The sequence below is a fragment of the Arachis stenosperma genome, chromosome 2 (assembly GCF_014773155.1).
Source record: "Arachis stenosperma cultivar V10309 chromosome 2, arast.V10309.gnm1.PFL2, whole genome shotgun sequence".
Classification (NCBI taxonomy): Eukaryota; Viridiplantae; Streptophyta; class Magnoliopsida; order Fabales; family Fabaceae; genus Arachis; species Arachis stenosperma.
This window is the reverse complement of record NC_080378.1, coordinates 57,484,232-57,507,313: the sequence shown is the minus strand read 5'-3', so window position 1 is coordinate 57,507,313 and position 23,082 is coordinate 57,484,232. Positions and strand designations below refer to the sequence as shown.

At 40.3% G+C, this 23,082-nt stretch overlaps 1 non-coding gene across 1 annotated transcript; it reads left to right on the top strand.

Annotated features, from left to right (window-relative positions):
• Nucleotides 1-2,488: 2,488 nt before the first annotated feature.
• Nucleotides 2,489-2,596, top strand: LOC130964853 (small nucleolar RNA R71). The gene has a single exon (XR_009080921.1). It is a non-coding gene; the product is annotated as a small nucleolar RNA R71 (small nucleolar RNA).
• The last annotated feature ends 20,486 nt before the right edge of the window (nucleotides 2,597-23,082 follow it).

Genomic DNA, 23,082 nt, shown 5'->3' with positions numbered 1-23,082 from the left:
AGAAGAAAGAGTAGAAGAAGAAGAAAATGGAGGAGATGGAGGAGGCTATGTGGTTTGGCCAAAGGGGGAAGAAGTAGTGTTTAGGGTGTGTGAAAATGAAGGAGTGAATATGGGTTTATATAGGGGGAGGTGAGGGGTAGGGTTCGGCCATTATGGGTGGGTTTGGGAGGGAAAGTGGTTTGAATTTGAATGGTGAGGTAGGTGGGGTTTTATGAAGGATGGATGTGAGTGGTGAAGAGAAAGATGGGATTTGATAGGTGAAGGGTTTTTGGGGAAGAGGTATTGAGGTGATTGGTGAATGGGTAAAGAAGAATGAGGGTGGTGGGGTTGGTGGGGATCCTATGGGGTCCACAGATCCTGAGGTGTCAAGGAAAAGTCATCCCTGCACTAAATGGTATGCAAAAATGCGTTTTGAGCCAATTCTGGCGTTAAACGCCGGGCTGGTGCCCATTTCTGGCATTTAACGCCAGGTTCTTGCCCTTTCCTGGCGTTTAACGCCAGTCTGGTGCCCCTTTCTGGCGTTAAACGCCCAGAATGGTGCCAGACTGGGCGTTAAACGCCCATCTGCTAGCCTTACTGGCGTTTAAACGCCAGTAGGTTCTTCCTCCAGGGTGTGCTATTTTTCTTCCTGTTTTTCATTCTGTTTTTACTTTTTCAATTGATATTGTGACTTCTCATGATCATCAACCTACAGAAAACATAAAATAACAAAGGAAAATAGATAAAATATGACGTTGGGTTGCCTCCCAACAAGCGCTTCTTTAATGTCAGTAGCTTGACAGATGGCTCTCATGGAGCCTCACATTTTCTCAGAGCAATGTTGGAACCTTCCAACACCAAACTTAGAGTTTGAATGTGGGGGTTCAACACCAAACTTAGAGTTTGGTTGTGGCCTCCCAACACCAAACTTAGAGTTTGACTGTGGGGGCTCTGTTTGACTCTGATTTGAGAGAAGCTCTTCATGCTTCCTCTCCATGGTGACAGAGGGATATCCTTGAGCCTTAAACACAAAGGATTCTTCATTCACTTGAATGATCAGTTCACCTCCATCAACATCAATCACAGCCTTTGCTGTGACTAGGAAGGGTCTGCCAAGGATGATGGATTCATCCATGCACTTCCCAGTCTCTAGGACTATGAAATCAGCAGGGATGTAATGGTCTTCAATCTTCACCAAAACATCCTCTACAAGTCCATAAGCTTGTTTTCTTGAATTATCTGCCATCTCTAGTGAGATTCTTGCAGCTTGCGCCTCAAAGATCCCTAGCTTCTCCATTACAGAGAGAGGCATGAGGTTTACACTTGACCCTAAGTCACACAGAGCCTTCTTGAAGGTCATGGTGCCTATGGTACAAGGTATGGAGAACTTCCCAGGGTCCTGCCTCTTTTGAGGTAATTTCTGCCTAGACAAGTCATCCAATTCTTTGGTGAGCAAAGGGGGTTCATCCTCCCAAGTCTCATATGCAAATAACTTGTCATTTAGCTTCATGATTGCTCCAAGGTATTTAGCAACTTGCTCTTCAGTGACATACTCATCCTCTTCAGAGGAGGAATACTCATCAGAGCTCAAGAAAGGCAGAAGCAAGTCCAATGGAATCTCTATGGTCTCATTTTGAGCCTCAGATTCCCATGGTTCCTCATTAGGAAACTCAGTGGAGGCCAGTGGACGTCCATTGAGGTCTTCCTCAGTGGCGTTCACTGCCTCTTCATTCTCTCCAAGTTCGGCCATGTTGATGGCCTTACACTCTCCTTTTGGATTTTCTTTTGTATTGCTTGGAAGAGTACTAGGAGGGAGTTCAGTAATCTTCTTGCTCAGCTGTCCCACTTGTGCCTCCAAATTTCTAATGGAGGACTTTGTTTCAGTCATGAAACTTTGAGTGGTTTTGATTAGATATGAGACCATGGTTGCTAAGTCAGAGTGGTTCTGCTTAGAATTCTCTGTCTGTTGCTGAGAAGATGATGGAAAAGGCGTGCTATTGCTAAACCTGTTTCTTCCACCATTATTATTGTTGAAACCTTGTTGAGGTCTCTGTTGATCCTTCCATGAGAAATTTGGATGATTTCTCCATGAAGAATTATAGGTGTTTCCATAGGGTTCTCCCATGTAATTCACCTCTTCCATTGAAGGGTTCTCAGGATCATAAGCTTCTTCTTCAGATGAAGCATCCTTAGTACTACTTGGTGCATTTTGCATTCCAGACAGACTTTGAGAAATCAAATTGACTTGTTGAGTCAATATCTTGTTCTGAGCCAGAATGGCATTCAGAGTATCAATCTCAAGAACTTCTTTCTTCTGATTTGTCCCATTGTTCACAGGATTCCTTTCAGAAGTGTACATGAATTGGTTATTTGCAACCAATTCAATTAGTTCTTGAGCTTCTGTAGGCGTCTTCTTCAGATGAAGAGATCCTCCAGCAGAGCTATCCAAAGACATCTTGGATACTTCAGAGAGACCATCATAGAAAATACCTATGATGCTCCATTCAGAAAGCATGTCAGAAGGACATTTTCTGATCAATTGTTTGTATCTTTCCCAAGCTTCATAGAGGGATTCTCCATCCTTCTGTCTGAAGGTTTGGACTTCCACTCTAAGCTTACTCAATTTTTGAGGTGGAAAGAACTTTGCCACGAAGGCATTGACTAGCTTTTCCCATGAGTCCAGGCTTTCTTTAGGTTGTGAGTCCAACCATGTCCTAGCTCTGTCTCTTACAGCAAAAGGGAATAGCATAAGTCTGTAGACCTCAGGGTCAACCCCATTAATCTTGACAGTGTCACAGATTTGCAAGAATTCAGCTAAGAACTGATGAGGATCTTCCAGTGGAAGTCCATGGAACTTGCAATTCTGTTGCATTAGAGAAACTAATTGAGGCTTAAGCTCAAAGTTGTTTGCTCCAATGGCAGGGATAGAGATGCTTCTCCCATAGAAGTCGGGAGTAGGTGCAATAAAGTCACCCAGCACCTTCCTTGCATTGTTGGCATTGTTGTTGTTTTCGGCTGCCATAGTTTCTTCTTCTTTGAAGATTTCTGTTAGGTCCTCTACAGAGAGTTGTGCCTTAGCTTCTCTTAGCTTTCGCTTCAAGGTCCTTTCGGGTTCAGGGTCAGCTTCAACAAGAATGCCTTTGTCCTTGTTCCTGCTCATATGAAAGAGAAGAGAACAAGAAAATGTGGAATCCTCTATGTCACAGTATAGAGATTCCTTGAGGTGTCAGAGAAGAAGAAAATTAGAAGGAAGAGGTAGAAGAATTCGAACTTAATCAGATAGAGTTTGAATTGTGCATTGAGAAGGAGTGGTACTCCATAAATAGAAGGATGTGGGAAGAGAGGAAGAAATTTTCGAAAATTAAGTGAAAGATTTTGAAAACATTTTGAAAAACTTTAATTGATTTTCGAAAACCAGGAGTGGGAAAGAAATCAAGTAATTTTTGAAAAAGATTTTGAAATTAGAATTTAAAAAGATATGATTGAAACTATTTTGAAAAAGATGTGATTAAAAAGATTTGATTGAAAAGTTATGGTTTTTTTAAAAAGATATGATTGAAAAGATATGATTTGAGAACGATTTTAAAAAGATTTGATTTTAAAAATTAATGACTTACCTAACAAGAAAAGATATGATTCAAACATTAAACCTTTCTCAACAGAAAAGGCAACATACTTGAATTGTTCAATCAAATCATTAATTGTTAGCAAGTATCTTTGAAAAAGGAAAGAAATTGATTTTGAAAAAGATTTGATTTTGAAAAACTTTGAAAACTTGAAAAAAAATCTGAATTAAAAACAGAATCTTCCCTCTTGTGCCATCCTGGCGTTAAACGCCCAGAATGGTGCACATTCTGGCGTTTAACGCCCAATGCACTACCTTTTTGGGCGTTAAACGCCCAACCAGGCACCCTGGCTGGCGTTTAAACGCCAGTCTGTCCTTCTTCACTGGGCGTTTTGAACGCCCAGCTTTTTCTGTGTAATTCCTCTGCTGCATGTTCTGAATCCTCAGTTCCCTGTACTATTGACTTGAAAATAGAACCAAGATCAAATAAACAATGCATGCAAGACACCAAACTTAAAATTAGACACTAGACTCAAACAAGAAACATAAAATATTTTTGGGTTTTTATGATTTTGTAATTTTTTTGGATTTTTCGAAAATTAAGTGGAAGAAGAAAATAAAGGTATCAAAATTCTTAATGAGAATTCTAGGAATCATGCAATGTTAGTCTAAAGCTTTAGTCTAAAGGAATTAGACATGGATAGCCAAGCTTCAGCAGGACATTGCATTCAAGAGCTAAATTGATGAGAATCAATCAGCTTTGGTGATGATAAGATCATCACCTTGAAACACTAGAATTCATTCTTAAGAACTCTGAAAAATACCTAATCTAAGCAACAAGATGAACCGTCAGTTGTCCATACACGAAACAATCCCCGGCAACGGCACCAAAAACTTGGTGCACGAAATTGTGATCACTACAACTTCGCACAACTAACCAGCAAGTGCACTGGGTCGTCCAAGTAATAAACCTTACGCGAGTAAAGGTCAATCCCACGGAGATTGTTGGTATGAAGCAAGCTATGGTCACCTTGTAAATCTTAGTCAGGCAGACTCAAATGGGTATAGATGATGAATAAAACATAAAGATAAAGATAGAGATACTTATGTAATTCATTGGTAGGAATTTCAGATAAGCGTATGAAGATGCTTGGTCCCTTCCGTCTCTCTGCTTTCCTACTGTCTTCATCCAATCCTTCTTACTCCTTTCCATGGCAAGCTGTATGCAAGGGTTTCACCGTTGTCAGTGGCTACCTCCCATCCTCTCAGTGGAAATGTTCAACGCACCCTGTCACGGCACGGTTATCCAGCTGTCGGTTCTCGATCATGTCGGAATAGAATCCAGTGATTCTTTTGCGTCTGTCACTAACGCCCCACAATCGCGAGTTTGAAGCTCGTCACAGTCATTCAATCATTGAATCCTACTCAGAATACCACAGACAAGGTTTAGACCTTCCGGATTCTCTTGAATGCCGCCATCAATTCTAGCTTATACCACGAAGATTCCGGTTAAAGAACCCAAGAGATAAACATTAGAGCCTTGTTTGCTTGTAGAACAGAAGTGGTTGTCAGTCACTTGTTCATAAGTGAGAATGGTGATGAGCGTCACATAATCATCACATTCATCAAGTTCTTGAGTGCGAATGAATATCTTGGAATAAGAACAAGCTGAATTGAATAGAAGGACAATAGTAATTGCATTAATACTCGAGGTACATCAGAGCTCCACACCTTAATCTATGGTGTGTAGAAACTCCACCGTTGAAAATACATAAGAACAAGAGTGATCATTGGCTTCGGCCCCAAAGAGGGAACCAGAAGAACCAAGATCTGATCTAAGAACTAGATGTCCAAAGATGAAAATACAATAGTAAAAGGTCCTATTTATAGGGAACTAGTAGCTTAAGAATTACAAAGATGAGTAAAAGACATAAAAATCCACTTCCGGGCCCACTTGGTGTGTGCTTGGACTGAGCATTGAAGCATTTTCGTGTAGAGACTTCTCTTGGAGTTAAACGCCAGCTTTTGTGCCAGTTTGGGCGTTTAACTCCCACTTTGGTGCCAGTTCCGGCGTTTAACGCTGGGAATTCTAAAGGTGACTTTGAACGCCGGTTTGGGCCATCAAATCTTGGGCAAAGTATGGACTATCATATATTGCTGGAAAGCCCAGGATGTCTACTTTCCAAAGCCATTGAGAGCGCGCCAATTGGGCTTCTGTAGCTCCAGAAAATCCACTTCGAGTGCAGGGAGGTCAGAATCCAACAGCATCTGCAGTCCTTTTCAGTCTCTGAATCAGATTTTTGCTCAGGTCCCTCAATTTCAGCCAGAAAATATCTGAAATCACAGAAAAACACACAAACTCATAGTAAAGTCCAGAAAAGTAAATTTTAACTAAAAACTAATAAAAATATACTAACAACTAACTAAATCCTACTGAAAATATACTAAAAACAATGCCAAAAAGCGTATAAATTATCCGCTCATCACCAACCAATCACAACTCACCCTACACCCCCAAAACCCCCAAGGCTGGTTCATTTGCTCCTTGTGGCCAAAATTTCCATGAGAGAAAAAGAGAGAAAAGTTCTTAGTTCCAAATCGTCAAAGCTTGATTTCTGCTGAACTAAAACTCAAATCAAAATTCCAATCTGACCAAAATGATCATCTCTTCTTTTCTACATGATCGTATGAATTATCAAGGCTGGAATCAAGGTGAGTTGGCTGCACCGTCTCCCTTTTGATTCGGTTTCAAGGAAACATGCTTAAAAATGTGTTTTCTTGATGTTCTTCCTTAGGAATCATGCTTAACTTGACTTGAGGGCCAAAAAACGTGACTTTCCAGCAAGTCTAAGGTTAGAAATCACTTCCTAATGTGCTGAGGGAGATTTGGTTAGTTGAGGGTTTTTGGATTTAAAGTTGTTCTTGATGTGATTTAGGAGGAAAAAGTGCTTAAGGACCACCTGACAGTCTAACCGAATTAGGAGCAGCAAAATCAGGTAGGGTGTCACGAAATTAATCTTGATTATTTGTGTTTGAGTTGTGTGAATATTGTATAATTTGGCTGTGCTAAAAATTGGTTGCATATATGATTGGTGAAATTTTGATGAAATTTGATGAAATTCAAGCCTTAAAGTTCATGTTCTTGGGGCAGCTGGAAAAATGAAACCCTAGGCTTAAATTAAGGTTCAATTTGTGTTAAAAGCATGTAGAAAAGATGGAGTTTTAGTGGCTGCTAATTTATTATGAATTATGGTAAAAATTGGTTGCTGAAAAGACTAAAAAAGGGTAAAAACAGAGAAATAATCTGAAGAATTTTTGAAGAACATGAAGAATACTTTGAGTATGATGAAGAACAATGAAGAACAGGCTTTAGATCCTTAAAAGGGCATGGAATTAAAAATTTTGGTGTTTAAGGGGTTATTTAGTAATTTCTAAAAGATAGGGTGGTTAAAGTAAATATATTAAAAGTTACGGGTGGTAAAAAGTGAATTTTTAAAGGTTAAAAGTAAAACTAAGGTAATTTTCAAAAATTTAATAATAAAATAATAAATAATAATAAAATATTAAATAATAATATTTAATTAAAAATAATATTTTAATAAAAATAATAAAATAATGCGAAAAAGGCAATTTTCTGTAAAAGCTTTAGAAAGACAACTATAAGCGCAGAATCTCATAATTACCTTCATAAAACACTTAGAGAGTGGTAATAACATGTTAGTGAGGCAAAGATAAAGGAAAGATAAAAAAAATTAAGAAAAGATAAAAACCAAAGAAAAGTCTGTAAAGTTTTAATGACAGAAACAGACAGAGATTAGTGAACGAACTAGGAAAACATAGTTAGTCCTTGAGTTGCGACTAGAGTTTGGTATTATATAAAAAGTTAAACTGTTTCAGTATAGACTTAATGAACCTATACTTGGGACAACCTAACTATTCATACCGAAATTTACATAAGCTTTAAATACATACGTTAAGCAGAGAAAAGAGTAACCAGAGTAGAGTAAATAGATCAAGAGATATTTGTTTATTTGTTGCGTTACGGCAACTCCAGATATACTTGTATGATCATCTGATGCATTGAGGCAGTCAGATAGATAGTGGTGCGACCACTGAGAACGCTTTCCTACGGTACAGATCCATATTTTAATTCTGTAAGGCAGATAGGTTATTTCCTGCTACAGAAGTACCGTGACCACCAGTTCCATTTCTGTAGTGGTAGAGGGGTTATTTCCTATATACAGAAGGTGTGTCGGCATACATCCCTGCAGTGGCAGATGTATTATTTCCTGCGTGCAGTGGACCCTGTGGTGGCAGAGGGGTTATTTTCTGTACACAGGGGTCTAGCCAAATGGAAAGCCATACCCGTTTTAGCTGCTTCAGGTTACATCGGGAGCGGGTAGAAATCGACAGATGAGCTCATTACCTGCACTAGGGCTAGACATGCATCATACTTGGTTGTGCATTTCCTCTGTTATGATTGTTGTTTGAATATAAGATTTCTTTGTTTGTATTCTATTCACTGTGTTTGTGTTTTACTTTCTTGTATTCTTCTATTTGTGTTCTATTTTCTGTTTGCTCTATTTTCTCTATTTATCTGTTTACTACTTCTCTGTATTCTCTTATTAGTCTGCTAAGCAACATAGAATTAATGAACTTAACTAATAACCCCGACCCTACTAAGAACTCCCCAGTTCTTACCCCTTCTCTCTCCCTTCCCCCTCAGATGGAAGCAGGAGTACCCTTTCGTAATCTATTGATGACCGTTTTGCAAAAAGGATTCCGCTCTAGATAGTCTTCTGAGTCTAGGGTGAATCTCATTCTCTGTTTATATGTATATATTGAAAGACCAGCCAATGTCTACACCCCGTTTGTACGCGAACTTTAGCCTAAATCCTGTGTACGAGACTCCTGTTGTATGGCTACTTGATGGAGTACCAGAGAGACATCATATGGCAATGTTTGATCATGCAGAGGAGTAGTAGGTGATATTCCACCTTTTGAGACATTCCACCTGACTTGAGTTTTGAAAACTTAGAACGTACTTTTCCTCAGTTTAGTAGTTTAGAGGAACTAGGTGAATATAGAGTCTAGGCTAGCCTGGGAACCAACTTAGGGACTTCTTGAACAGGTCAGGGCCTGGGATGTTGTATGTATATATATGTATATAATTATTATCTAGCTATATCTAGGGGTGTTCTAACTAAAAGTCTATACTTAAATAAAGGTTGGATCACTGAATGTTGTTAACTGCCTGTGATGTATTTATGTGTAGTTGTTTATAACTATTTTATCTGTTATCAGTTGTGAATTGATTATGAATGATTCCGTCTAGTAATCCAAACATTTAAAAAAAAAATACCCCGCAAATTAACTGTTTTTAACAACGAATTACGCTCATATGATAAATAATAGATAATAATTAGGAAGACAAGTTGGTAGCACTCAGTTTCCGATATGATCTAAACTTACTGAAAATTAGGTCGTTACAAATCGCATGTTTTTGGTCAATGATAACAACCTGCAACTATCCCATATGCACGATGAGTTTATAGTGGCATTAACAATTTCCTGTTTAGTCCCTTTAGGAATTACTAGGGAATCTGTCAAAAGTCACCACTGAAGACCACTGTCTTCCCTCCAAAACATTGATAAAGGCTGTTTGGATTGCTGAATCTTAATATGTCACACATTGTCCTGTCAAGTGCCTCAATACAAAATCTATTCACCATAAGAGCCTCATCCTAAATGATTAGTTTAGTCTTTATTAACAAATCAGCTAATGCGCTGCCTGATGACAAGTCATCATATACCTATTTTTCAAGCTAATTTTACTTGTTTTGTTAGTCTTTATGCACTTTCTTGCATCCTAAGTAATTGATTTGGAGTGAAAATGCATAACTTCTTTAAATCAAACAACCACCATGAAATTAATGTTAACTCATGAGGTTTAAGCTAAATTTAATTAATTTTTAATTGATTTATAAGCCTTGTGAATTTAGTGATACTTGGAGTGGTTGTTTTGGTTTATTGTAGGTGAAGAAAAGAAAAAAAGGAAAAGCGTGGCCTAAGGAAGCGTGGCCCAAGGAGAAGAAAATGTGGTCAAAGAGAGAAGAAGTGTGGCGCACAAAATGAGGAAGGCAAGCATTGCCCTCCACAAGGGCACACTGCCCTCTAGGAGGGCAACATAAAGGAACAAAGCTTGCTAGGCAACTCTGCCCTGCCCACGACAAGGGCAGAGCACAAAATGGTGCTTTGGATTAAAGGAAGGAAAAACCTTGCCCTGCCCTCCACAAGGGCAGTATCGGGCCTTCATGGAAAATAAATCAAAGGAAAAAGGTCACCCATGCATGCCACAAGAGTCGAACACGGAACAAGGAAGAAGCAAGGAACTAGGCTTGATTATGGTGCCAAGAAAGCCAAGGAAAATAAGTAGCGTGTGTTTCAGCCACGTCTCGAACGCGGGACTTCAGTTTGGAAACACTGCCCTGCCCTCCGCGAGGGCAGGGCATCATTTTGTTGTGGCACACAGGCGCACCAACCTGGCGCACCAAGGGCACCATTCGGCAGCATCAGCAGCGCACCAAGGCACCAATCTGGCGCACCAAACTTTTTTGCCCTGCCCTCCGCGAGGGCAGGGCAGCATCCTGCAGCGCACACCAACGCACCACGCCCGCACCATAGCCGCACGCACCAAATCCTGCCCTGCCCTCCACAAGGGCAGGGCAGCCTCCTGGAAGCAATCCTTCATGGGCTAAAATTGGATTAAAAATCCAATAAAATTCATTTCTTCACCAAATCAATAGCCCATCCAAATCCCAAGATCCAAGAATAGAAAGTGTATAAATAGGAGTTAGTTTGATGTAATTAGGACTTTTCACTTTTCACTTTTCACTTTTTACTTGACTTTTGAATTTAGCACTTTCTTGGGAGCTTTGAATTTTGCAACTTCTCTTGGTGACTTCACTGAGATTTCAGAGAATTGGGGAGGAGAATTGATCCCTCTTCTTCCTCGTTCTTGCTTGGGCACCTTTACTTTTCTTGTTTTGAGTTTTGGGTGTGAAGAATTGAGGAAATTCTGTCTCAATCTCCATTCAAAATCTCTTTGATTTCATTTCTGCATAATTGAATTCAAACACATTTCCTTTACTGCTTCTTCTTCAATTTCTCGTTAATTGCTTTGTGACCTTGGATCTGGGAAGGCAATTGAGATCTAGCTTAGCTACCTAGTCTCTGGAGTCCTGAGGTCCCAATTTACCTTTGGTTCTTCTGTGAACCTTTGCTGCACTTAATTTCCTCACTGTTTGAACTCTAATTGTTTCTAATTCAATTTCTGCTCTATTGATTGTTGCAATTCAGTTCCTCTTTGCTTAGATTCTGAAATCCCATTCCTCAAATCCCTTTTACATTCAAGCAATTTATATTTCTTGCATTTTAAGTTAATGCGATTTACATTTCTTGCACTTTAAGTTTCAGTCATTTACTTTCTTGTTCTTTAAGATTCTGCAAGTTTACTTTCCTGCTCTTTAATTTACTGCAATTCTCCCTTCCCCCTTTACATTTTCTGTCATTTACTTCCTGCTTGATACAAACCACTCAACCAATATTTGATTCGCTTGACTAAATCAACCACTAAACTAAAATTGCTCAATCCTTCAATCCCTGTGGGATCGACCTCACTCATGTGAGTTATTATTACTTGATGCGACCCGGTACACTTGCCGGTGAGTTTTGTGTCGGATCATTTTCCGCACATCATGTTTTTGGCGCCGTTGCCGGGGATTGAAATAGATTGACAATGATTAAGTGAAGTGGAGGTCTAGATTAAGCATTTTTTCCTTTTCTGTTTCTCTAACACATTAACTGTTTGAAATTTTGCTTAAACTAACTAAAACTTCATTCTAGCTATAGATTGAAGTTTTATTGACTTTCTAGATCTGTGTGTTTATTGTTGTGTGTTTGTATGTCAGGTACAGGAAGATCTTCCCCTATTCTCTCTGAAATTGACCAAAGGACTCTTCGAAGAATAAGAAGAGCTGAAAGAGGGAAAAATGTTATCGGAGAGGAAGAATCTGAGGAGGAATTCCAAGAAATGGAAGGAGATCCATCAAATCCCAATCAACCAGAAGGAGGAGCCAATAATAACCAACAACAAAGAAGAGTACTGGCTTCCTACACATTTGCAAATGCTAGACACTGTGGGAGTAGCATCCTTCCCCCCAATTCAATGCAAACAACTTTGAACTAAAGCCACAACTCATCACTTTGGTTCAAAACAACTGTTCTTTTGGAGGAGGACCATTGAAGGACCCAAATCAACACTTATCCACCTTCTTGAGGATTTGTGACACTGTTAAAACCAATGGTGTGCCTCCTGACAGTTACAAGTTGTTGCTCTTTCCATTCTCTCTCAGAGACAAAGCCACTCAATGGCTAGAAACGTTCCCAAAGGAAAGCATCAACACTTGGGATGACTTGGTGAGCAAGTTCCTTGCCAAATTTTATCCCCCTCAAAGAATCATAAGATTGAAGACTGAGGTGCAGACATTCACTCAAATGGAGGCTGAGAATTTATATGAAGCATGGGAAAGATATAAAGCTCTATTGAGAAAATGTCCACCAGAGATGTTTTCTGAGTGGGATAAGTTGCAAAACTTCTATGAAGGACTTACTCTAAAGGCTCAAGAAGCACTTGATCACTCAGCTGGAGGCTCATTACAACTCATGAAAACTACAGAGGAAGCTCAAAACCTCATTGATATGGTGGCCAACAACCAATATTTCTTTGCTCATCAAAGACAACGCCAACCATCACAGAGAAGAGGAGTAATGGAGTTGGAAGGAGTTGATTCAATTCTAGCTCAGAACAAGATGATGCAGCAGCAGATTCAACAACAGTTTGAGCAAATGGCCAAAAGAATTGATGGTCTGCAAGTAGCAGCAGTGAGCACCACAAGCCAACCATCAACCACATGGGTGCAAAGTGAAGAAACCCAAGAGGAGCAACAGCAAGAGCAAGTCCAATACATGCACAACCAAAATCCTGGAACAAATGAAGTTTATGGTGATACTTACAATCCATCTTGGAAGAACCATTCCAACCTCAGATGGGGAGACAACCACAATCAAAACCAACAACCATGGCAAAGAAACTCAAGTCAGAACAATTGGAAAAGCACAAACCACAACCCCCAGCCAAACACTAGCCAAAACACATACAGAAAACCACAAAATAACTACCCCAATTCTAACCATCACCTACCCAATAACCACCCAACTAACCAAAGCACTTACCATCATCCATCAACACCCTAAAACCAACCAATCTCACAAGACTCTCAGAGGATCACTAATCTAGAGCTGCTCATGAAGAAAATGATGAAGAACCAAGAATTGACAACAAAGAATCAAGAAGCTTCCATGAAGAACCTAGAGAGGCAGATTGGGCAAATCTCCAAACAGATTTCTGTTGAAAAACCATCAAGCTCACTACCAAGTGACACCATTCCTAACCCAAAGGAAGAATGCAAGGTCGTGCAACTAAGAAGTGGAAAGATGTTAGTGGATGGTAACCAAGAAGCAACCAAAAAACTTATGGAGAATGACAATGAGCCAACAAAGAATGATGAAGCCATCAACAAGGACATGACAACCAAGAATGTCCCAGAAAAACTCACAGAAGAAAACAACCAACCACAAAATCTGAAGAAGGGAAAGCAGATCATGGAAGAACTGATTCCAAGACAACTTCAAGGGGAGAAAAGCTTGACACCCCCAATACCTTATCCACAGAGATTCCACAAAGAGACAAAGGATCAGCATTTCCACAAGTTTCTTGAAACTTTCAAGAAGTTGGAAATCAACATACCTTTGGCTGAGGCATTGTAGCAAATGCCTCTGTATGCCAAGTTCTTAAAGGAGCTCATCAACAAGAAGAGAAGTTGGAATGAGAAGGAGGCTGTAATGCTTAGTGAAGAATGTAGTGCACTCATCAAAAAGGGACTCCCTCCCAAGCTTGAAGATCCTGGAGGTTTCTTCCTACCCTGCACTATTGGAAGCCTATTCATCAACAAGGGGATGTGTGACCTAGGAGCAAGCATAAATCTAATCCCATCTTCTTTAGTGAAAAAGCTTGGCATAGAGGAGGTGAAACCAATACAGATGTCCTTGGAGTTGGTGGACCAATCAGTAGTATATCCTAAAGGGCTGATTGAGAACCTTTTAGTTAAGGTTGACAAGTTCATCTATCCGGCAGATTTTGTGATCCTGGATTCTTCAGAAAATGGAAATGACTCCATAATACTTGGTCGACCATTTTTGGCCACTGCTAGAGCCATTGTGGATATAGAGCAGGGAGAGCTAACCCTCAGGATGCATGAGGAGAGCATCACCTTGAAAGTCTTTCCAGAATTACAAAGGAATGAAGAAACAAGCAAGACAAGTGGTGACTTCCTTCCAAAGCAAGCAATCGACAAAACAATAGAACAGGAGAGTGAGCTTGTACAAGGAGGAGAAGGAATTCAAAAAGAGGCCGGGGTGATAAACAAAAAGGGGGGAATCATAACTCAAGTCACTGTCAAAGGAGACAGATCAACAAGGAAGAAAAAGAAGAAAAACAGGAAGAAGGCTTACAAAGGGTGGAAGAACAAGAAAATTCCAACTGAGGGATTTTCCAAAGGTGACAAAGTACAATTAGTATATCAACAGCTGGGAACAGAAGATCATTACACTGTCAACCAAGTACTCTCTCTTGAGCACATTGAAATTGAGCATCAAGGCACACAGAGAAAGCTTACAGTGAGAGGTGACAAGTTGAGACATCACCAACATCAACCACCCTAAAGGGAGTCCAATGTCAAGCTAGTGACAATAAAAGAGCGCTTCATGGGAGGCAACCCATGATTTAAGATTTCTGTCTTCTCTTTAATAAGCTATGATTTCCTGAGTATGATTTTGAACTTTCATATTTGATAAATGCATATTTTATTTTGGAGCATAAGTCAGACTTCTAAGTTTGGTGTCCCTTAAGGCACACTTAATTTTTGCTTTTCAAAAAGAAAGGGAGCTATTCTTAGAACATATGCGTAATTCTTTTGATGGAGCATATGACCAAACACTAAGTTTGGTGTCTGCATGTGTAACAATGTTCAGAAGATCATTTCCCAATCATGGAATCGAAACCATACAGAAAGGGATCATGCATCAAAATTTTTTTTTAAAAATACATCAATTGTGAAGAATGGCTTGCATTGCTAAGCCGTCCCCTCAATAAAAGATAAGTTTGGTGTTCACCAACTTTAGCATCTTTAATTAAGGGACACAATTGACCATAAAAAAGTTTTAAATAATAAATAATAATAAACAAAACAAAACAATTCTTTTCCTTTCGTACAAATCAATTGCCACGACTACATTAATGTCCTAAGGCTAGTTGTTTTGGTTCATGCAGGAAAAAAATTTAAAACAAATACAAGGAGGGGCCACGGCTAGGGTCAGCTATGTGAGGATGGTCACATGTGCCTAGAAGAATGCGCTCATGGGGAAACAGAATTTGCATGCATGCATCATTGAACACCTAAATGCATGCAGCCAATGGGAAGAGGATCCTCGTCAAAGCCTCAACAATGCATGCAGACCGTCCATTTCATGAATCCCTTAGATGAACAACTCAATCTCAACCCTTCATGAGCACCAACGAGTCCCTTTCTCACTCATTATGGTTTTGTTGGAAAGCCTGAAGAATCCACTTATAAATAGCCGTTGGCACCAAAACGGTCTACACACTCATTCAAGCCACTTTCATATGAAAGCCATAATCTCTTTTACTCCCAAAACCAAAATAATTCCCTTATCTCACACAACAGAACCGAACCAAAACTCATCCCAAACACAACACATACTTCTTCTATTCTCACTTTTTCTTTCTTCTTACCTCAAATCCAATGGCCTCCTCAAGTTCAAAAAGAAGGCCGGGAAAGGAACCTATGGTAGTTGATGAGCGGATAATTTGTACGCTTTTTGGCATTATTTTTAGTATGTTTTTAGTATGATCTAGTTAGTTTTTAGTATATTTTCATTAGTTTTTAATTAAAATTCACTTTTCTGGACTTTACTATGAGTTTGTGTGTTTTTCTGTGATTTCAGGTATTTTCTGACTGAAATTGAGGGTCCTGAGCAAAAATCTGATTCAGAGACTGAAAAGGACTGCAGATTCTGTTGGATTCTGACCTCCCTGCACTCGAAGTGGATTTTCTGGAGCTACAGAAGCTCAATTGGCGCGCTCTCAACAGCATTGGAAAGTAGACATCCTGGGCTTTCCAGCAATGTATAATAGTCCATACTTTGCCCGAGATTTGATGGCCCAAACCGGCTTGGCAAATCAGCCTCAGAATTTCCAGCGTTTAACGCTGGAACTGGCATAAAACTTGGAGTTAAACGCCCAAACTGGCATGAAAGCTGGCGTTTAACTCCAGAAAAGGTCTCTACACATGAAAGCTTCAATGCTCAGCCCAAGCACACACCAAGTGGGCCCGGAAGTGGATTTTTACGTCATTTACTCATTTCTGTATACCCTAGGTTACTAGTTTACTATTAATAGGATCTTTTGACATTGTATCAGTACCTCATGACACTTTACACGTTTCTCATTGTATCTTCTACAGCATGAGTCTCTAAACCCCATGGTTGGGGGTGAGGAGCTCTGCTGTGTCTTGATGGATTAATGCAATTACTACTGTTTCTCATTCAATCATGCTTGCTTCCGTTCTAAGATATCACTTGTTCTTAACCCGGATGAATGTGATGATCCGTGACACTCATCATCATTCTCAACTATGAACGTGTGCCTGACAACCACTTCCGTTCTACTTTAGATTAAGTAGATATCTCTTGGATTCCTTAACTGGAATCTTCGTGGTATAAGCTAGAACTGATGGCGGTATTCAAGAGAATCCGGAAGGTCTAAACCTTGTCTGTGGTATTCTGAGTAGGATTCAATGATTGAATGACTGTGACGAGCTTCAAACTCCTGAAGGCGGGGCGTTAGTGACAGACGCAAAAGAATCACTGGATTCTATTCCGGCCTGATCGAGAACCGACAGATGGATAGCCGTGCCGTGACAGGGTGCGTTGAACATTTCCACTGAGAGGATGGGAGGTAGCCACTGACAACATACAGCTTGCCATGGAAGGAGCTTTGCGTGCTTGATGAAGAAGACAGTAGGAAAGCAGAGATTCAGAAGATGGAGCATCTCCAAAGCCTCAACCTATTCTCCATTACTGCATAACAAGTACTTATTTCATGTTCTTTTGCTTTTCACAATCAATCCTGATAATTTCTGATATCCTGACTAAGATTTACAAGATAACCATAGCTTGCTTCAAGCCGACAATCTCCGTGGGATCGACCCTTACTCACGTAAGGTATTACTTGGACGACCCAGTGCACTTGCTGGTTAGTTGTGTGGGATTGCAAAAGTGTGATTGCAATTTCGTGCACCAAGTTTTTGGCGCCGTTGCCGGGGATTGTTCGAGTTTGGACAACTGACGGCTTATCTTGTTGCTTAGATTAGGACCGTTTTATTTTTGTTGGTTTAGAGTCTTTTAGTTGAGTCTAGTTTCATATTTTAAGTTTGGTGTCAATTGCATGCTTTTGTTTTTTCTTTTAATTTTTCGAATTTGCATGTCTTTAGTCTCTTTTTGATCCGTAAAAATTCTAAGTTTGGTGTCCTCTTTGTGTTTTTTCCTTAAAATTTTCGAAAATTAGTATTTGATTTTCTGAAAAGTTTAAGTTTGGTGTCATTTTGTTGTTTTTCTCCTTCCTCTTTTAAAAAATAAAATCTTTTTCATAAAAAATTTTTCAATCATATCTTTTTAATTGCTATTTTCAAAATCTTTTTAATTAACTAATTGATTCAGTTCTCAATTTGCTTTGATCTTATTTTCTTTTTGATTTTCGAATTTTTATTTTAATTTTCTTTTGTTTTATTTTATTTTTTTTCGTTTAACTCAAAAAAAAAAAAAAAAAACAAAATTTATCTGTTTGCAATCATTATCATTTCCCTTTTGTCCATTATGGACCTAAGTGGGATTGATCAGTCCAAAAGGATTCTGGGGTCATATGCTAACCCCATTACAGCTGCATATGGGAGTAGCATCTGTACACCTCCCATCAAAGCAAGTAGCTTTGAGCTAAATCCTCAACTCATTATCATAGTGCAGCAAAATTGCCAGTATTCCGGTCTTCCACAGGAAGAGCCTACTGAGTTTCTGGCACAGTTCTTACAAATTGCTGACACAGTACATGATAAAGAGGTAGATCAGGATGTCTACAGATTATTACTGTTTCCATTTGCTGTAAAAGATCAAGCTAAAAGGTGGTTGAATAACCAACCTACAGCAAGCATAAAGACATGGAAACAGTTATCAGACAAATTCCTGAATCACTTTTACCCTCCAAAGAGGATGACACAGCTAAGGCTGGACATCCAAGGCTTTAAACAAGAGGATAATGAATCCCTTTATAATGCCTGGGAGAGGTATAGAGGTATGCTAAGAAAATGCCCCTCTGAAATGTTTTCAGAATGGGTACAGTTAGACATCTTCTACTTTGGGCTTACAGAAAAAGCTCAGATGTCTTTAGACCACTCAGCTGGTGGATCTATACACATGAGAAAAACAATTGAAGAAGCTCAAGAGCTTATAGACACTGTTTCTAGAAACCAATATTTGTATTCTAGCAATGAGTTCTCTCCAGAAGAGGAAGTCATGACAGTGGTCACTGATCCTAATCCTCAAGAACAGATGATTGAGCTTAATCAACAATTGCTCCTGATGACAGAACAGTTAGCAGAATTTAAAGAAATGCTCCATGATACTAGAGTTGCTAACAAGAACATAGAACTGCAGTTGAATCAAGCAAAACAACAAATATCTAAACAGATAACAGAGGAATGTCAAGCAGTTCAACTGAGGAGTGGGAAAACACTGAATAACACTGCTCAAAAGAGCAAAAAGCCAAACAGAGAACAATTGACAGAGGATAACCAAACCACTGTTCAAAATCCCTCTGAGGATAGTAAGAGCCCAGAGAGGAATGTTATTGGCGTTCAAATGCCAGAAAGGGAAGGAAAGCTGGCGTTAAACGCCCATTCCTTGCCCAGTTCTGGCGTTCAAACGCCAGAAAAGGGAGTGAAGTTGGCGTTTAACGCCCAATCTTCACCCATTCCTGGCGTTCAAATGCCAAGGGAAGATCAGACACCTGAGAGTGCTGACAGTAATCCCTCTAACAAGGCCTCTTCAACCACTTCTGTAAGGAATAAACCTGCAGCATCTAAGGTTGAAGACTATAAAGCCAAGATGCCTTATCCTAAAAAACTCCGCCAAGCGGAACAGGAGAAGCAATTTGCCCGCTTTGCAGACTATCTAAGGACTCTTGAAATAAAGATTCCGTTTGCAGAGGCACTTGAGCAAATACCTTCTTATGCTAAGTTCATGAAAGAGATCTTAAGTCATAAGAAGGATTGGAGAGAAACTGAAAAAGTGTTTCTCACTGAAGAATGCAGTGCAGTCATTTTGAAAAGCTTACCAGAAAAGCTTCAAGATCCTGGAAGCTTTATGATACCATGCACATTAGAAGGCGCTTGCACCAAGACAGCCCTGTGTGATCTTGGAGCAAGCATCAATCTAATACCTGCATCCACTATTAGAAAGCTTGGGTTGGCTGGAGAAGTCAAACCAACCAGGATATGCCTCCAACTTGCTGATGGCTCTATTAAACATCCATCAGGCATAATAGAGGATATGATTGTCAAGGTTGGGCCATTTGCCTTCCCAACTGACTTTGTGGTGCTGGAAATGGAGGAGCACAAGAGTGCAACTCTCATTCTAGGAAGACCATTCCTAGCAACTGGACGGACTCTCATTGATGTACAAAAAGGGGAAGTGCCCTGAGGGTCAATGAGGATGAGTTCAAGTTGAATGCTGTGAAAGCTATGCAGCATCCAGACACACCAAACGACTGCATGGGCGCTGACATTATTGACTCCTTGGTGGAAGAGATCAATATGACTGAAAGCCTAGAATCAGAGCTTGAATACATCTTCAAAGATGCTCAACCTGATCAAGAAGAACCACAGGAAACAAAGGAATTTTCGAAAATTCCTCAGGAGGAGGATAAGCCTCCCAAACCTGAACTCAAACCACTACCACCATCCCTAAAATATGCATTTCTGGGAGGGGGTGAAACTTTTCCAGTGATTATAAGCTCTGCTTTAAATCCACAGGAAGAGGAAGCACTGATTCAAGGGCTAAGGACACACAAGACAGCTCTTGGGTGGTCCATAAGTGATCTTAAGGGCATTAGCCCAGCTAGATGCATGCACAAGATCCTGTTGGAGGATAATGCCAAACCAGTGGTCCAACCACAAAGGAGGCTAAATCCAGCCATGAAGGAGGTGGTGCAGAAAGAGGTCACTAAATTACTAGAGGCTGGGATTATTTATCCTATTTCTGATAGCCCCTGGGTGAGCCCTGTCCAAGTTGTTCCCAAAAAGGGAGGCATGACAGTGGTTCATAATGAAAAAAATGAACTGGTTCCTACAAGAACAGTCACATGGTGGCGTATGTGTATTGACTATAGAAGGCTCAATATAGCCACCAGAAAGGATCATTTTCCTTTACCATTCATAGACCAAATGCTAGAAAGACTAGCTGGTCATGATTATTACTGCTTTTTGGATGGCTATTCAGGCTACAACCAAATTGCAGTAGATCCTCAGGACCAAGAGAAAACAGCATTTACTTGTCCTTCTGGCATGTTCGCCTACAGGAGGATGCCTTTTGGTCTGTGCAATGCACCTGCAACCTTTCAGAGGTGCATGCTCTCTATCTTTTCAGATATGGTAGAGAAATTTTTAGAAGTCTACATGGATGACTTCTCAGTATATGGAGACTCATTCAGCTTCTGTCTTAATCACCTAGCACTTGTCCTAAAAAGGTGCCAAGAGACTAACCTGGTTTTAAACTGGGAGAAATGTCACTTTATGGTGACTGAAGGAATTGTCCTTGGGCACAAAATTTCAAGCAGGGGGATAGAGGTGGATAAGGCAAAGGTAGAGGTAATTGAAAAATTACCACCACCTGCCAATGTTAAGGAAATCAGAAGCTTTCTGGGGCATGCAGGATTCTACAGAAGGTTTATAAAGGATTTTTCGAAAATTGCAAAACCTTTGAGTAACCTGCTAGCTGCTGACACACCATTTGTGTTTGACACACAGTGTCTGCAGGCATTTGAGACCCTGAAAGCTAAGCTGGTCACAACACCAGTCATCTCTGCACCAGATTGGACATTGCCATTTGAACTAATGTGTGATGCCAGTGACCATGCCATTGGTGCAGTGTTGGGACAGAGGCATAACAAGCTTCTGCACGTCATTTATTATGCCAGCCGTGTTCTAAATGACGCACAGAAGAACTACACAACCACAGAAAAAGAGTTACTTGCAGTGGTCTTTGCCATTGACAAGTTTAGATCCTATCTAGTGGGATCCAAAGTGGTTGTGTACACTGACCATGCTGCTCTTAAATACTTACTCACAAAGCAGGATTCAAAACCCAGGCTTATAAGATGGGTGTTGCTTCTGCAAGAGTTTGATATAGAAATAAGAGACAGAAAAGGGAAAGAGAACCAAGTAGCTGATCATCTGTCCCGAATAGAACCAGTAGCTGGGGCGTCCCTCCCTTCTACTGAGATCTCTGAGACCTTCCCAGATGAGCAATTCTTTGCCATTCAGGAAGCTCCATGGTTTGCAGACATTGCAAATTATAAAGCTGTGAGGTTCATACCCCAGGAGTACAGCAGAGTGCAAAGAAAGAAATTAATTTCAGATGCCAAGTACTACCTCTGGGATGAATCATATCTCTTTAAGAGATGTGCAGACGGAATGATCTGCAGATGTGTACCCAGAGAAGAAGCACAAAGGATCCTATGGCACTGCCATGGATCACAGTATGGAGGACATTTTGGAAGTGAGCGAACAGCCACTAAAGTCCTCCAATGTGGCTTCTACTGGCCTACTCTCTATAAAGATTCCCGAGAGTTTGTGCGTAACTGTGACAGTTGCCAAAGAGCTGGTAACTTACCTCACGGATATGCCATGCCTCAACAAGGGATATTAGAGATAGAATTGTTTGATGTATGGGGAATTGACTTCATGGGTCCATTCCCACCATCATACTCAAACACTTACATTCTGGTGGCAGTGGACTATGTATCTAAGTGTGTAGAAGCAATTGCTACACCCACTAATGATACCAAGACCGTGCTGAAATTCCTCCAGAAACACATCTTCAGCAGGTTTGGTGTTCCCAGAGTACTAATCAGTGACGGGGGCACTCATTTCTGCAATAGACAGCTATACTCTGCTATGGTCAGATATGGAATTAGCCACAAAGTGGCAACTCCGTATCATCCACAGACAAATGGGCAAGCTGAAGTCTCTAACAGAGAGCTAAAAAGAATCCTAGAACGGACTGTGATAGCCCGAAGAAAGGATTGGGCAAAGAGCTTGGATGATGCTCTGTGGGCATACAGAACAGCATTCAAGACTTCTATAGGAACCTCTCCATACCAACTGGTGTATGGGAAGTCCTGTCATCTGCCCATGGAACTGGAACATAAAGCCTACTGGGCAACCAGATTCCTAAACATGGATGCTCAGTTAGCTGGTGAAAAAAGATTGCTCCAGCTAAATGAGCTAGAAGAGTTCAGACTCAATGCCTTTGAAAATGCAAAAATTTATAAGGAAAAGGCAAAGAAATGGCATGACAAGAAGTTGTCAACCAGAGTATTTGAGCCAGGACAAAAAGTTCTGCTCTTCAACTCTAGGCTCAGATTGTTTCCAGGAAAACTTAAATCCCGGTGGAGGGGTCCGAATGTGATTACAGGAGTGTCACCATATGGATATGTTGAGCTTCAGGATATTGATTCTGACAAAAAGTTCATTGTTAATGGACAGAGAATCAAGCATTATCTTGAAAGCAATTTTGAGCAGGAATGCTCAAAACTGAGACTTGAGTGATTCTCAGTAAAAGTCCAGCTAAAGACAGTAAAGAAGCGCTTGCTGGGAGGCAACCCAGTCATTAGGAGGTTATATGATTTGTTTTTACAGAGGCAAGTATCAAAAATGAAGGAATTCACAGAGTTACAGAAGGATTCAGCTCAAAAAGCAGAGAAAAAGAGCTTACTGGCGAAAAAACGCCAGTAAGGGGCATTTTGGGCGTTTAAACGCCAGTAAAGGTGCCATTTTGGGCGTTAAACGCTAGAATGGGCACCATTCTGGGCGTTTAACGCCAGGTGTGCAGCATCTTGGGCGTTTAGAAAAACGCCCAGTGATAAAGGAATTCTGGCGTTTGACGCCAGCCAGGGCACCTGGCTGGGCGTTAAACGCCCAAAAGGGGCAACAAATGGGCGTTAAATGCCAGAATGGGTGCCATTCTGGGCGTTTAACGCCAGAAAGGTGGGGGGACCACAATTTTGT